Source organism: Taurulus bubalis, assembly GCF_910589615.1.
Source record: "Taurulus bubalis genome assembly, chromosome: 12".
In the NCBI taxonomy this organism is placed as follows: Eukaryota; Metazoa; Chordata; class Actinopteri; order Perciformes; family Cottidae; genus Taurulus; species Taurulus bubalis.
This window is the reverse complement of record NC_136600.1, coordinates 1,708,923-1,723,254: the sequence shown is the minus strand read 5'-3', so window position 1 is coordinate 1,723,254 and position 14,332 is coordinate 1,708,923. Positions and strand designations below refer to the sequence as shown.

Here is a 14,332-nt window from a genome sequence, read left to right as displayed (position 1 = left end):
CTCGATGGTACAGAGGAACAAGAGAAATCAGGCTTTGATACACACTCAATACTTGTTAGTTTAATTTGTATATTGTTGGATTGGGTATTTTCACAAGATGTGTTGTTGAATTAAATATAGAACATCACTATACTTTGACAGGGGTGTTGTGAATCACCTTCAAGCTTTCACTGATCCATGATTGTCTGGCACATGTTCAACTTTATCCAGTCACAGCCTTTTTATTTCACTTGAAATAGTTAAGGTTATAAAATCATCCTGTTCCTCACTGTCTGACAGAATCCTGATCACAGCTACTAATCGGAGCAGTAATCACACCCAAGACTCCATGTTTCTTATGGCTGCATCATCATTCTATCAAATGTAAATACTCTGCAGGTCTCCAAAACTCCGCCTGACATATGTGGTATCTAAGAGCACCACTAGAATTAAAAACAGACAAAAGACCCAGACATTTTGAGATGAAAATGGTCACATTTATAGAAATGTTCTACAATCGTCAACAAACAAATATTATCAGCTCAGAAATCTCTCTATGTGGAGAATAGATAATATCCTGTGGCTGTTTCGTCCTGACAAATTGGGGAAATGTCCTCTGGGACTGTGAGCGTTGGCAAGGTCATTTGCTGCTGTTTGTGTATGCTCTGCTGGTCAGCCACACAACGTAATGTGAGTGACTGTTTTGCTGTGTGTGAAAACAGTGGAGGTAGGCTATATTTGCTTTGGGTGATTGCATTCCTTGACTGATGTGCTCCTTTTGAAGGTTTGCGTGTGTGTGTGTGTGTGTGTGTGTGTGTGTGTGTGTGTGTGTGTGTGTGTGTGTGTGTGTGTGTGTGTGTGTGTGTGTGTGTGTGTGTGTTTTATTCAGACAATCATTACAATAAGTAAAGCCACAATGTAATATACAAAACCGAAAGACTAAAAAGGTATAGGTAGAAGCATAATGCTCATATATTCCTATCTGAAATTATTATAAAATAAATCAGATAATTAATTCGAAATAAACACAAAATTAAATATATATATATATATATATATATATATATATATATATATATATATATATACATACATCTCTTTTAATCCCTTTTTTAGTTTTTTTCTAGTGTGTGTGTGTGTGTGTGTGTGTGTGTTTGGTTTAGCGTGTCTGCATTCGTGCCTTGATGACTGTATACATCTATTCATATTCTACATGTGCACGTGTGAATGCCACTGGAAGGAAGAAAGGCGGCTTAAGAGGGTGAGTGGGCTGAAGGGGAAGTAAGTGCTCGCCTGTGTTAGCGCGTGCTCGCCTGTGTTAGCGCGTGCTCGCCTGTGTTAGCGCGTGCTCGCCTGTGGCAGCGCGTGCTCGCCTGTGGCAGCGCGTGCTCGCCTGTGTTAGCGCGTGCTCGCCTGTGTTAGCGCGTGCTCGCCTGTGTTAGCGCGTGCTCGCCTGTGTTAGCGCGTGCTCGCCTGTGTTAGCGCGTGCTCGCCTGTGTTAGCGCGTGCTCGCCTGTGTTAGCGCGTGCTCGCCTGTGGCAGCGCGTGCTCGCCTGTGGCAGCGCGTGCTCGCCTGTGTTAGCGCGTGCTCGCCTGTGTTAGCGCGTGCTCGCCTGTGTTAGCGCGTGCTCGCCTGTGTTAGCGCGTGCTCGCCTGTGTTAGCGCGTGCTTGCCCGTGGGAGCGCGTGCTCGTCTGTGTTAGCGCGTGCTCGCCTGTGTTAGCGCGTGCTCGTCTGTGTTAGCGCGAGCTCGCCTGTGTTAGCGCGTGCTCGTGTGTGTTAGCGCGTGCTCGCCCGTGGGAGCGCGTGCACTGCACAGATTGTCCGTACCAAAGAAAGGAGGGGTGTTCGCATCATTACTCCCTGGTGGCCCATTCACATGCAGTCAGAACAAGGTATTTAAATTGCTAATCCTACCCTTTTAGTTCCCTTTGCCATATGCAGCCTGTATTCCCATGTAGCCGGACCATTTAGCATATATCTCATTGACTTGAACAGGGAGTAGGTGTCGGCCTGCATTGGAACTCGAGCCGCGATAGAGCCACAGCACTCAGCGATCGGCCTCTTGGCAGCTCCCTCGGCTCCGTAATGGACAGACTTAGTTCACCTCCCAGCTGTTAGTCATAGCTCATTCTAATGGTGCGTTTACTGCAAGCCTCTACTGACACCTTATGTTGATTCTCAGGACAGTATTTAAACATGTGAAGGGCTGTTGTAGCACAACAGTGGATCCTGTTTGTGTCAGAAGTGCACTAGTTATTTGTAAGTAGTTATATTCTTTTGGTTTTTACGTGCACAAAAGCTCCCTTATGTTATAAATTGCTGTTTTGAAATCACAGAAAGTTGTCAAGAAGCTCTGAACCCATTTTTTGGTGCGGAATAACTTGACGTGGCCGTGGCTCACGAGCTAGAGAAGGTTGATGTCCTTGACCAAGACACGGAACCTCTAACGTGATCCGCCACGTCGGGTTGTTATACGGAACTATTTGAGAGGCTTTAAATGGAAACTAGTTTGGAAAAGGACAGACACTTTCCAAAAATACTTTGGCAAGTGATTGGAGGAACCATCTGTCAATCAAACTCTTTTCTCAACAACTCAGGAGAAGAACAAAAACATCTTCTCCATGGAGAAAAGTATTTTCCTATCGTTCTTTGCTCTTCTATCAATAAAGAAATACTTCCCAGTTCTGATATAAATGATGCTATTTTAGCGCAAGGCAAGTTTATTTGTATAGCACATTTCAACAACAAGGCGATTCAAAGTGCTTCACATAAAAGCATCAAAACACAATGCAGAAGAAAACAAGATTTAGAAACAATTTAGAACATTCATTTTAAAACATTAAAAATACAAGTCAAAAAGCAAAAAATAGAATAAAAGCTGCAGTGCAGTTTAAGAAATAAGATGCAGTAGTGAGATGTAGCAATTGATTAATATCCTTGAATCTGGTTCCATCAAAGGCAGCAGCAAAGAAAGAAGTCTTCAATCTGGATTTAAAGGAGCTGAGGGTCTCAGCAGACCTGCAGCTTCCAGGGACCTTGTTCCAGATGTGTCAGCAGAAAAGCTGAAACACTAACCTTCAGAAGCCGCCGTTGTTGTTTAGAACGAGCAGTCGCCTGCACACCAGTGACCGAGGAGGCTGGTACGTTGCGAGGGGCAGAGAGTGAAAGCAGAATAAAGCTAATCGTGCCAGCAGACATTTTATTTTGGCGGTCGTCTATGGACTGTTGGTCTCCTCTGTTCAACACTTTCACACAAATCGGATTTGAGTGTCCAGACTGCAACTGCAGACATCTCATTGAAATCGCATTTCAAAAAACCTCCATATGTTCTTCGGATCCGATTTGCAAAAATCACAATTCAGTAGTTGTTGTTTTTTATCCAGATTTTCAAAGTAAGTCTGGGTAAAATCAGGATAGGCCAAAAAAAAAAACAATTTGAGCTGTGAGTCTGAATCGGGCCCACGTTTGCTTTGGCTGCAACATTCCATCAATTGTAAATATGCCAGATATCTTGTATTATTATTATTATTATTATTATTATTATTATTATTATTATTATTATTATTATATACAGATTTTAACCAAATAATGCCTCCTATATTGGATATCTTTGGACGCTTTGATCATCCACTGAATTTCAGAATGAAGTTTTGTGAGTCTGAACAATGTTTGGCTGCACACCATTTCCTTATAATGACTTGTAGTTAAATAGTCTGTACACAGAAAATCTACAGAATGCAACTACATAAGAACTGTGATGATTGTTAATCAATCTGTATTTCACTTTGATATCTCACCTATATTACCAGCTAGATTACCATAAACTGAGCTGTAAATATTTACGATGATCAAAAAAATGAGTAAGTTCCTTTCAAAACGTGTGGAACAGTTTAGCAACGTCCAATAATAAGCCAGAAGCCGTGCATCTATCTACCAGGGAACGTCTCAGAGTGTGAGGCCAAGATAAGTTTTCTTCTTTTCCTCTCTTGAAGCTCGTGTTTTGGCAGTTTTTAATGTACCGGATGCTCTGTAGGGGAGAGAACTCGGACCTGAAGCTGAGGACACTGTTTTTAAAATGTCCTCTTACCAATATTAGCTCTTTTCTGCTGATGATTGTATTTTAAATAAGTCATTAAATGCAGTCACTGCCTGCACCACCATCACATTTTGTATTTGCCAATTTTGTTCCTGCAGCTTGTGCAGCCCTGACTGAAGTCTCAGGAGGCTCTGCATTATTCATCATCCTTCTTTTCTCTTTGTCTCTCTCCCTGATGAGTATCAATCTTCATTTAGCTTCATTAGGCTGCATTAATCAAACGGGGTTCGGGGGAAGTGCTGTCAGCAGGCTGCTGTCCTTCCAGTCGTCTCTGCTGCCGCTCGCCGCCCGCCGGGCTGTTCAGCACCGCCTCGTAAACAGGAAGTGGTCGTGAATACATTTCTGCGAGATGGAAGATCTCCAACTCGTGACCTGCGGCGACTTACTCCACCTCAGCGCCCCGCCGCTTTCATCACCACCACCACCCGGTCACACTCCGGGATGTGTGTGATGGAGAGCGAGAGGATATTAGACAGAGCGCACAGGGACTGAAGAATCAGCATTGACATACATTTACTGGAGGCCCTTTCATTTGAAAACATCTACCACCATTTCCAAACTAATACAGTGCAGACGACACGTCATATGACCGATGACAGAGATTTTCATATAGGATGCAAAAACTGAAAGACATAATAGTCTCTAGACCAGTGGATCTCAAACGGGGGTACATGAAGGCACTCCAGGGGGGACGTGAGATTACTAAAGAAGTATATTAAAAATTAGCATCCATTCAAAAATCCTTTTAAAAATAGTTATGTAATACGTATCCAATAAAATATAAGTGTAAGTTTATGAAGAGAATTGTATATACTCAATATTAAATCAGACACTGATGGCACAGCGCTGTTATTACATTATGTAATAACAGCATACATACATGTTATTATTGATTTTGCATTGTTTAGGGTTACTTGGCTGAAAAAGTATTTCACAGGGGGTACATCACTGAAAAGAGGTTGAGAACCACTGCTCCTTTTTCACACCATGAGCCCTGAGAACATACGCCCATGAAGATGAGACATGCTGGTGACACTCTGAAGAGTACTGAGCCTTTATCTTAAATCTTAATGGATGTGATGATGAGCCCATTAGACGGATCCAAAGCGTGACGCACTCAGCTGCTTCTGACACAGTCCCAGGGCAGTTTGGGAAAGTCACAAAATGTAATCAAATCAGACAAATTTACCGTTTTATGTCGTGTTGTTTGCAGGAAAAATTTTTTTAACAACATTACGTTACAAAACTTAAGTTAGGCTTCGGAAGAACATCATCTATTTACAGTTAGGTTTTGGGCTTTTGGACAGTCACACAGGTCTCATGGTTAAACGCTGGTTTGTTGGGATGTTCCTCGTCAATTTGGGTTCTAAATAGATTCCTCTAATGCAAAGGAATAAAAAAAGAGCCAGTAGCCTGCAAATGATCAAAACATAGGATGTAAAATGAAAAGGTTCACATTTGATCTTATTCATGTTATTTGATGTAATGGCCTGTGCAATAATGGATAAAATAGATAAATAATGAATTTTGAGAATAAAATATTTAAATGTAATCAGGAAATTAGAGACTCGGGCTTTGGGCTGTGAAAGACACGCATCAGCAAGAACCACTCGTAAGAACACATTTGTTCTAAAGTGGTTTAAAGGACTTCCCTGATTCACCAATTTTCTGGTATTTAGAATTTTCTGTTCTTCAAACACAATTTAAGAGCGGTGCAGACCTGTTGTAGGCGTCAATTAGTCTGATGTTAGCAGTTTTTCACTAATCTGCTGTTAGCAGTCTTTCTAATGTATATTTTGAGTTTGAAAACCTGATATAAATTACACTTCATTATGTTGACACTCTTCTGTTTGACTCTGCAATTCAAAATATAGGCTGATATAAGTGTTCATGTAATCTTATAGCCCAACAACATCACCCTTCATTTGAATAGGCTATTGATGCTATTGTGCAACACTACAATATCAATATGAACATCTTACATGATTTGACCGTCATCATGGCCCTGCTGCGGCCAGACTTTATTCATATGCAACCATTTTAAATCAGGAAAGACATTTTAATCAGTAATTTATTACATATATGTAACATTTGAATGGTGCAAAGTCTTTGCCCGTTGGACTCCATCCTGACAGAATAATCAAGGGGCCGTGATGCCGAGTTCTGATAACGCAGAATCCCCCTGGAGTCCAGACAGGTGGTGAAGTGGAGCTCCTGCAATCCAATGAGGAGCAGGACTGATGCTGATTGGAGGAGCCTGGGGTGGAGGAGGGCCGCATCTGGTTTGAGCTGAAATGACAACTGACAACAGCAGAGCGGAGAACCTATTTAAAAGTTTGACAGCAACGATGTGATTGGCTTAAACTGTGCAGCATCTGGTTGGTTATCCAAAGTTGTGCTGTTAAAATGATAGACTTTCCTTTATGGATCTCTGAAGGCAGGACTGTTATTATGCTAATGTTCAATCCTCATCAAGCCGCTCATGCAGGTACAGGTGGCATTCATCTTCTTTACGCCTGTCAGTTACACAGTTATCTGAAGTTAGGAGTGTATGAGAGAGTTCTTGCATGAGATCCATTGATTGTCTCCTAAAATAAAAGTAGCACAATACCTAGCAGGCTCTGGTCAGACATGTTATGAACAGTGTCAGGACTGTGTAATAAAGTCATTTTACTCAGTTGAACAGAAATCAGGCAGGTCACGAGAATTGCCCCAATTCAAGAACAGCTGATGAGATACTTACTGTTAGGTTTAGACTGATGGAGACCAGAACCTCAAATCAAGAGGCTAAAACTACACAGATCAGAACTACTGTGGCGTGGGAATGTGGGAATTAAAAATGACGTAATGATGAATTTTGTGTAAAGCAGTAGGATTGCCACCTCTGAATTTGTGTGAAAACACGCCCACTGCACATGGCCTTTCAGACATGACTGCTACAAATAACCAACTGAAGAGCAAATAACCTAAATTAAGAGGTGAAATAATCGTTTATATTAACATGTCTTAAACATAAAAAATAAAAAACAGGAGTTCCTAGAAATGTAGATTTGAGTGAATAATTCGTCAGCTGAATCAAATTATGTACAGGATATCTAACCCTTTGCTTCCTTAGAATAGATTACGTTTTTCAATACATTTTATTAAAGAATCGCTCAATACCGTAAATAAAGAAGAATTACAAATTTTGCACAAGCTTTGAACAACATACGACATCTGTCAAAAATCACCCCAAAAAAAAAAAACTCAGGGAAAGCCAGAGAAGAAGGAACCATCTCCCAGAATGACTAGAGTGTAATAGTGTACAGAATGAACATAATAATAGCCCAGTAATAATAGAACAAATATTACTAATAATAACAGCAGCAGAGGACATAATAGAATGAAGATAAATGCAGGTCATATTCTAAATATTTGTCTTCTTTCTTTACAAGAATTGTACAAAGGCGATAAAAAAAAAAAAATTACAAAAAGTTACAAAATGGCACATTGTAGCATAATACAGAGTATATAGTAGGTAAGTATTGCGCCACCTACTGGCATTTCATTACTAGACCAGCCACTATATTGCAGGCTCAGATGCTCAACAATGGAAAATTATTTATGGCAACTAAATAATATTTCTTTGGACAGATTAAGTGAAATTGGACATCTCCCCACGGCACACCTGAAGATCTCTCCCGGCTCACTGGTTGAACATCACTGTGTTGTCAGACACGAGCTCACGGTTGCTCACAATCCCTCCTCAGGACTGAGGAGTTGCAAGTTGCGTTCTTTCTTCACTCGTTGACGTCCTGCTTCTCCACTAAACATGTTGTCTGCTCGCCCCGCTGGCGTTTTGGAGCACACTTATCGAACAACATGTTAAACAAAGTTTCGAAAATGTATAACACAGAAGTTATAATACTTTCCATTTGATCAAAATCCCCAGAATAGCATAATTTCAAAGATTTACACATATGTATATGCTGTTCTTGCTGTCTAAACATGCACAACAAATCTTTCTATGTCTTACAAAGAGAGCCGCTCTTGGTGAGATACAAATACACATCTTCAGGGTGTAAGACATTGCAGCACATTGGATTTTTTCTTTTTCTTCATTGAGAGACAATGCCTCCGGGATCATTGCGCTATTACTCTGCTTTGATCTAGCAGATTACATCTACGCATCTTCTTCAGGATTCAGCATGGCCTGTCACTCCGCTCCACTCTCCTCCTTGAATTAGAGAATTAGGCGCCTCTTTTATGGGCACACATGCAACTCACAAATTAACATATTCTGTTTAGCACTGTCAAGGGGAACAGCACATTTCTCCTATCAGAATCACTACATTTGATTGATTGTACAGTACACTTTGTCTATTAATTGTATTTACAAAATAAACCTACATGAATATTTAATTTTGCATTTGGTGTGAACGCAACATATAGTGTTATTTAACAAATATATTATATATAGTATTATATAACAAAGTCTCGACTGTTTGTGTCCTGGCTCCTTAATGGTGGAACGAGCTCCCCATTGACATCAGGACAGCAGAAAGTCTCTACATCTTCCGTCGCAAACTAAAAACACTTATTTTTCGACTACACCTTGAATAAGGAAGGTAGCGCTGTAGTAGCACCTAGTAGCACTTAAATGTTACTTACTGATAGCACTTTGTAGTTTAACTTTATTGAAGAAATTGTACTTTCTTGATTCTTGTTGTTCTGAGTTTGTACTTATGGTTGAATGCACTTATTGTAAGTCTCATGATCTTTTTCTCACCTTAACAAGTCATTTTGTTCCCTAAACCAAGTGCTTCACAATCTTAACCACATGGCATCGATACAAAAACTATGTGTGATTCAAAGACACAGACATTCAACGTAACCTGCGTTATTCAATTCAGTTTTTTTCATACAGCCCAACATCACAAATACAAGTTTGCCTCGGAGGGCTTTACAATCTGTACACATGACATCCCTGTCCCGGGACCTCACATCGGATCAGGAAAAACTCCCCCAATAAAGATAGTAAAAACCCTTTCACAGGGAAAAAAGGGGAAGAAACCTGAGGGAGAGCAACAGAGGAGGATCCCTCTCCCCGGATGGACAGAAGCAATAGATGTCATGTGACCAGAATGAATAACGTAACGGAGTTACAGCACATTACATGAATATGATGATCCAGATAGCCACGATCCATTAAGCAGAAGGAGGTAGAGAGGAGGGGCATCAGCAGGGCCATGGCAGCTGGCAGGCCTGGTTCCAGGCCGGTTCCATCAGCAGGGCCATGGCAGCAGGCAGGACCGGTTCCAGTCAGCCACGATCCATGGAAAAAGAAAGTAGAGTTAGTAATGTGCATTGAAGAGACAATCATTTAACGAGAAGGAGAGAAAGAAGAGGTGAAGAGGAGAGGAGTGAAGGAGCTCAGTGTATCTTAAGATGTTATGCAGAAACACAACGCCAACACTTGTTTTGAAACTACTCAAGAAGGACGGAGCTTTAAATAAATTGTTCAGTGTTCTGGATGGTTCTACATGGATTCACTTGGCAAGAGCAGAAGAGAAGACTGATACCAGTCATGTCAACCTGTTTTAACTACTTTGTTTAATCGGTGCAAATACCAAAGTGTGAATACAAGAAGTGGTCCAGGTGTTTTGGACTAGGAAGTCTCTGCAGCAGGCAAACCAAGAGCAACAGAAAGACAGATGAAGGAAAAATACAAGAAGAAAACACAAGCAGAATGCAGCCACAACTCTTACGTGAAGTAACTTATCGCATTATCAATATCCTATTAATTCCAGTAGTCTTTGCATTCTTTACTTATCTTTCCTCAGCTTTATTGTCCTTGTTCAGGCAATCATTGTTCTTGGAACTGTGTGTGGGAGCCATTAGACACCGGAGTCAGCCTAAGCACACACAGCTTATTCTGATTCTGATTCTTACAATCAAGGCAACATATATGTACATATCTACATCAACATATATCTGACGAGCATTCTTCATTGTTTAGTGCTGAAAACTCAGACCCTGATAGAGAAAAATAAAACACAATCAAGAAAACAGTACCACTTAAACATCAAGGAAAAAAATCCATACATATGAAATATTAGATAATTAAAACCGTAAACAAACAAATTTCCCTAGAACAGGGGTCAGCAACCTTTCCTATCCAAAGAGCCATTTTGCCCTTTTTTCCACCAAAAACAAATTGTTTGGAGCCGCAAAAGCTATTTCATATCACAGCTTCTGAAGTTTTATATATAGTCATATTATATATACACAAAGAAAATTATAGTTTGTTGTATTTATGAAATTATAAAACAAGAATAAAGACAATGTTTGACATTGTATTGCTATTTTACCTGTTTATAACTATCAAACAAAAAATAGTCATTTGTCGGCTACATTGAGATCCATTAAAAGCACAACTATGCTGATCCTAAATACTGTCTATGCATGTGGCTCATGTGGTCGACGGTTCACCCTGTAACCACAAGGTAGCAGGAGTTGGAGACGTGTCCACTTCCTGAAAGTATATTTACTTTGCTCAGTTTGCTGCAGCAGTTGCAGCTTGATACTTTTCAGCAGATGCTTGTTCTGGAAGAGTCTTTCAACATTAAATGTTTTGTTGTTTGCTAATTTCTCGCCACATATCAAGCATACAGGTCAGCAGCGTCGTTGGCAGTGAAAGCAAGTTAATACGTCTACGCAGAATTAAACGCTCTCCGTGACTTTTCTTTTTATTTATTTATCCGTTGATAGTTTAGCGAGGGCGGGGCTCTGAATCAGAGTAGCCACCTGCAGGGAAAGAGGCTTGACAGCGACGAAACAGGATGTGATGCACATTTTAGTTAAAGAAATGTTTAAACATTTATTTTTATTTTCAGTGACCCAATATCACCTAAAACTCCAAGATAAGAGGAGTTCCCTCAGAAAGTTTTTCCACTGTTTTTGTTTTGTTTTGTTTGTCAAAGCCTCAGTGAGCCGCAACAGACGGGCTGAAGAGCCGCATGGCCGACCTCTGCCCTAGAACAACATACGTGTGATATTCAGCATCACCTCCCCCGATAGCAAACAGGTCGTCTGGAAATGTTCCAAATTGGAATAATGGGTGTAAAATCATCCGATACGTGTTTAATGAATAACTAAGTTAAATAAAAAACACGTTGCGGAACTGAAGGCATGAGGTTGCACATGCTGTTAAAGCAAACTAGAGCTGCAACAACGTATCGATAAAACCGATAAAAATTAAATTTCATTATTGATTTGTTTTGTCGCACCATTCAATAAGTCGCGGAGAAGAAAAAAAAGCGGAGCAGAGCAACTGGCCTGCGTTTCTGAGATTGGAGTGAGACACGGAGAAAAGCTGAGGTCGTGATCTTAGCAATAGAACATCTTTGATGTGTCGAGTCTTGGCCAATCAGCGTTAAGATGTCTCCAGCGTCTTCGTTTCCCTCAAACTTGTTTTTAATGGAAGCTAGTCAGCTTGCTATCGCGTTAGCTAACGTGTTTGGTTGTGTATTGTCGCTAAAGTTCCGTTCCAGTTCAGTCTTGCTTGTAAAAAAACGTAACGTGATGAAACATGCCGTCACCCCCGGTCTGGTTCAGTTCACGCTGTCACTCGTTAACGTTAAACCGGAGGATCTGATGAAGGTTTTTTTTTTTACTCAAAGTAGAATGAATCAAATCACGTCGTTGGGCTTAGCCAACAACGTGATGTCGTGGTCATAAGAGACCCAGATATTGATACGAGGATGTGAATGAAATAGTTTAAGGAAGAGGACGCTCTACTGTATATGCAGCGCAGCTTGATGCTGAGATGAAGTGGAGCTGAAGGTGGAGGTCAAAACAGATGTGAAAGGAGCAGTACAGCTTCCCACTGTCCCAGTATTTCATACATATTGATAAAGCAGGGCATGTAAAAGCAGCCTCTGCTCCAAGGAGATCAATTACAGTAAAAAGGGCTCACATTTGGCAGATGTAAAGCATAGATGTGTATGTTTTTTGTGTTAGTCCATTGAAAATGAAGACTTTTAATTAACAGCTCAGGGATGTTCAAGGAGCAACGTGTGTTTGTGCTTTCTGAATATGTTTTGCACTGTGAATTCTGTCAGTTCTGTTTTTAAATAAAAGGTTGGAAATGAATGTTTTTTGTTTTTTTTATCCGATTCATCGATTAATCAAAAAAATAATCAACCGATTAATCGATTATTAAAATAATCGTTAGTTGCAGCCCTAAAGCAAACATTAAAAGTGGCTCTGAAAAGAGTTTTGACGAACCTCTTTAAGTCCCAGATGTGTTGGGAGGGGAAGAGGTCCAGCGATGAGGATCCGTCACCCCGGGTGTGGTTTCACTAGTGATGTGGTTATGACTCACTCGCAGAAGCAGCAGGGTTTTGGATGTTGTGGAATTTATTAGTGATGTTGGATGATGCACCATAAAGAATGCTATTGCAGTCTTGAATTCTGGATGTGATGAAGGCATGTATCAGAGTTGCAAAGGGGGGGAGAGGAGAAGGCACGTGCATTGATTTATTGAATAAGCATGAATAGCTGATACTGCCATCAGAATGAGAATGATTCTGCCATCCTTGAGGTCTGGAGACGAGACAAACATTGTTATTTGTAAGTGAATATAAAGGCCCGTCGTGTTTATGGAGCTTTGATGTATTGCAGCCTCGCAGTGCCATCTGGTTCTCTATATGAAAATGGTGGAGGATCTGATGGTGTGCTGTGTATTTCACGACTGTATATAAAGCCCATTTACAAAGGAAACACCATTGCTCTATTTTCAACGCAGTGGGTCAGGAGGCATCGGACCCACTTCACGCTCATGTCGATGTGGGTTCTGACCACTTTGGTCCAGTCCACAACATCACAGCAGGTCTTTTTGTTTTGATCAGGCAAAGCTGGCCCAGTTTCAAGATTTCTTTGTCGTATCGAGTGATTTATTTGACACGCATTGGCTTGTAGTTCCACTGAAAGGAAGGTATCCACTGCAGACGGCAATGAATGTGGGATTCACATTCACGATCGCCATGGTGATAGATGCTGTTGAAGCATGCTGGCCAGCAGGCTCTGAACTAAGCAGGCAGATAGCAGAAACCCTTGGGCAGAGGTGAAGGCGAGGAGAGACGTTAAAGAGTGCGAACACGGCCTTGTGACTGCAGCCACGCCGCTGAGAGCTCAGAGCTGCACTTCAGTGGCGGGTCATTGTCCTTGTTGATGGTCTTCTGGGTTCCACTACGCAAACTGAACTGAACTGGCTCTGCATATTAACTACTAATCACGGGGATCGCTACCGCTGGAGCTAGCCAATTGATGGTGTTTTTTCTGATCTCGACTTGTTTCCCCCACTGAGCTCCAGAAAGAGTTCATCCTAAGTGTTTCCCATAATAGGTGTTATTAGTATTTTAAATAATTCAAGCTGCATGAACAGTGTGTGTTGGCTGTGCCGCAGGGAGGTTTTGGGAGTGGGAGTCTTTTTGTGTTGTTGTTTAGAACAAGGCTGCACACTTCAGCTTTAATCAGGGATCTCAACATTTGACTGGTTTTGATCAGCAGAGCAGGGGAATGCGCTGGAGTGCTTCACCTGAGGAAGGAAGGTTAATTTATTAAGCCAAGGTAACAGCTCACAGTGAAAACATTAGCACAGATTAACCATGGCAACTGGTTTTAATTAGACAGGTAGAGTGAATGCAGAGACGAGCCCCATATGTGTTTTAGGTTTATTAGTTTAGTGTTGTTAGGCTGGTGGGGGGAAATAAAATGGTAATGCTACATTAGCATTAATATTTCACAATGCTAAACGGGTACAGTGAAACATGCTGGTATGTAGCGGATGAATATTGGGGTTTTGATAGAAACACAGTGAACACAGCAGAGGAGGCTGTTTGCAGACATGATGGTGCTATCCAGAGGTAAGAAATGAGGACGGAGGAGTCTTCAAGAACACAGCATGACAACAAATGAAGCAGCTGCACCAACATAAGAATGAAAACATGACTCATGAAGAAAAACATTCATGATTTTACATACAAACATATACATTATTAAGAACTAATGCTATGATTTCCATCAGTCAAAAAGAAAAACTGATTCTTCAAATGTGTTTTGTGTTACTCTGGATAAAAAGATATTCAGTACCAGTATTCTACATACTAGAGCTTAAAAGTTTACTGAAAATAAACAAAGTTAATTTCTGTATTCGAGTACACAGAAGTCATGCATATGCTTTCACAACAATCCGACTTTGTATAGATGAGTG

General features: G+C 40.9%; 1 protein-coding gene across 2 annotated transcripts in view; it reads left to right on the top strand.

The window, feature by feature from the left end:
- The window catches only part of grik2 (glutamate receptor, ionotropic, kainate 2), a gene marked incomplete at both ends in the record, with an annotated part of 274,403 nt that overhangs the window by 243,204 nt on the left and 16,867 nt on the right, over positions 1-14,332 (top strand). The gene's annotated exons all lie outside the window — the stretch shown is intronic.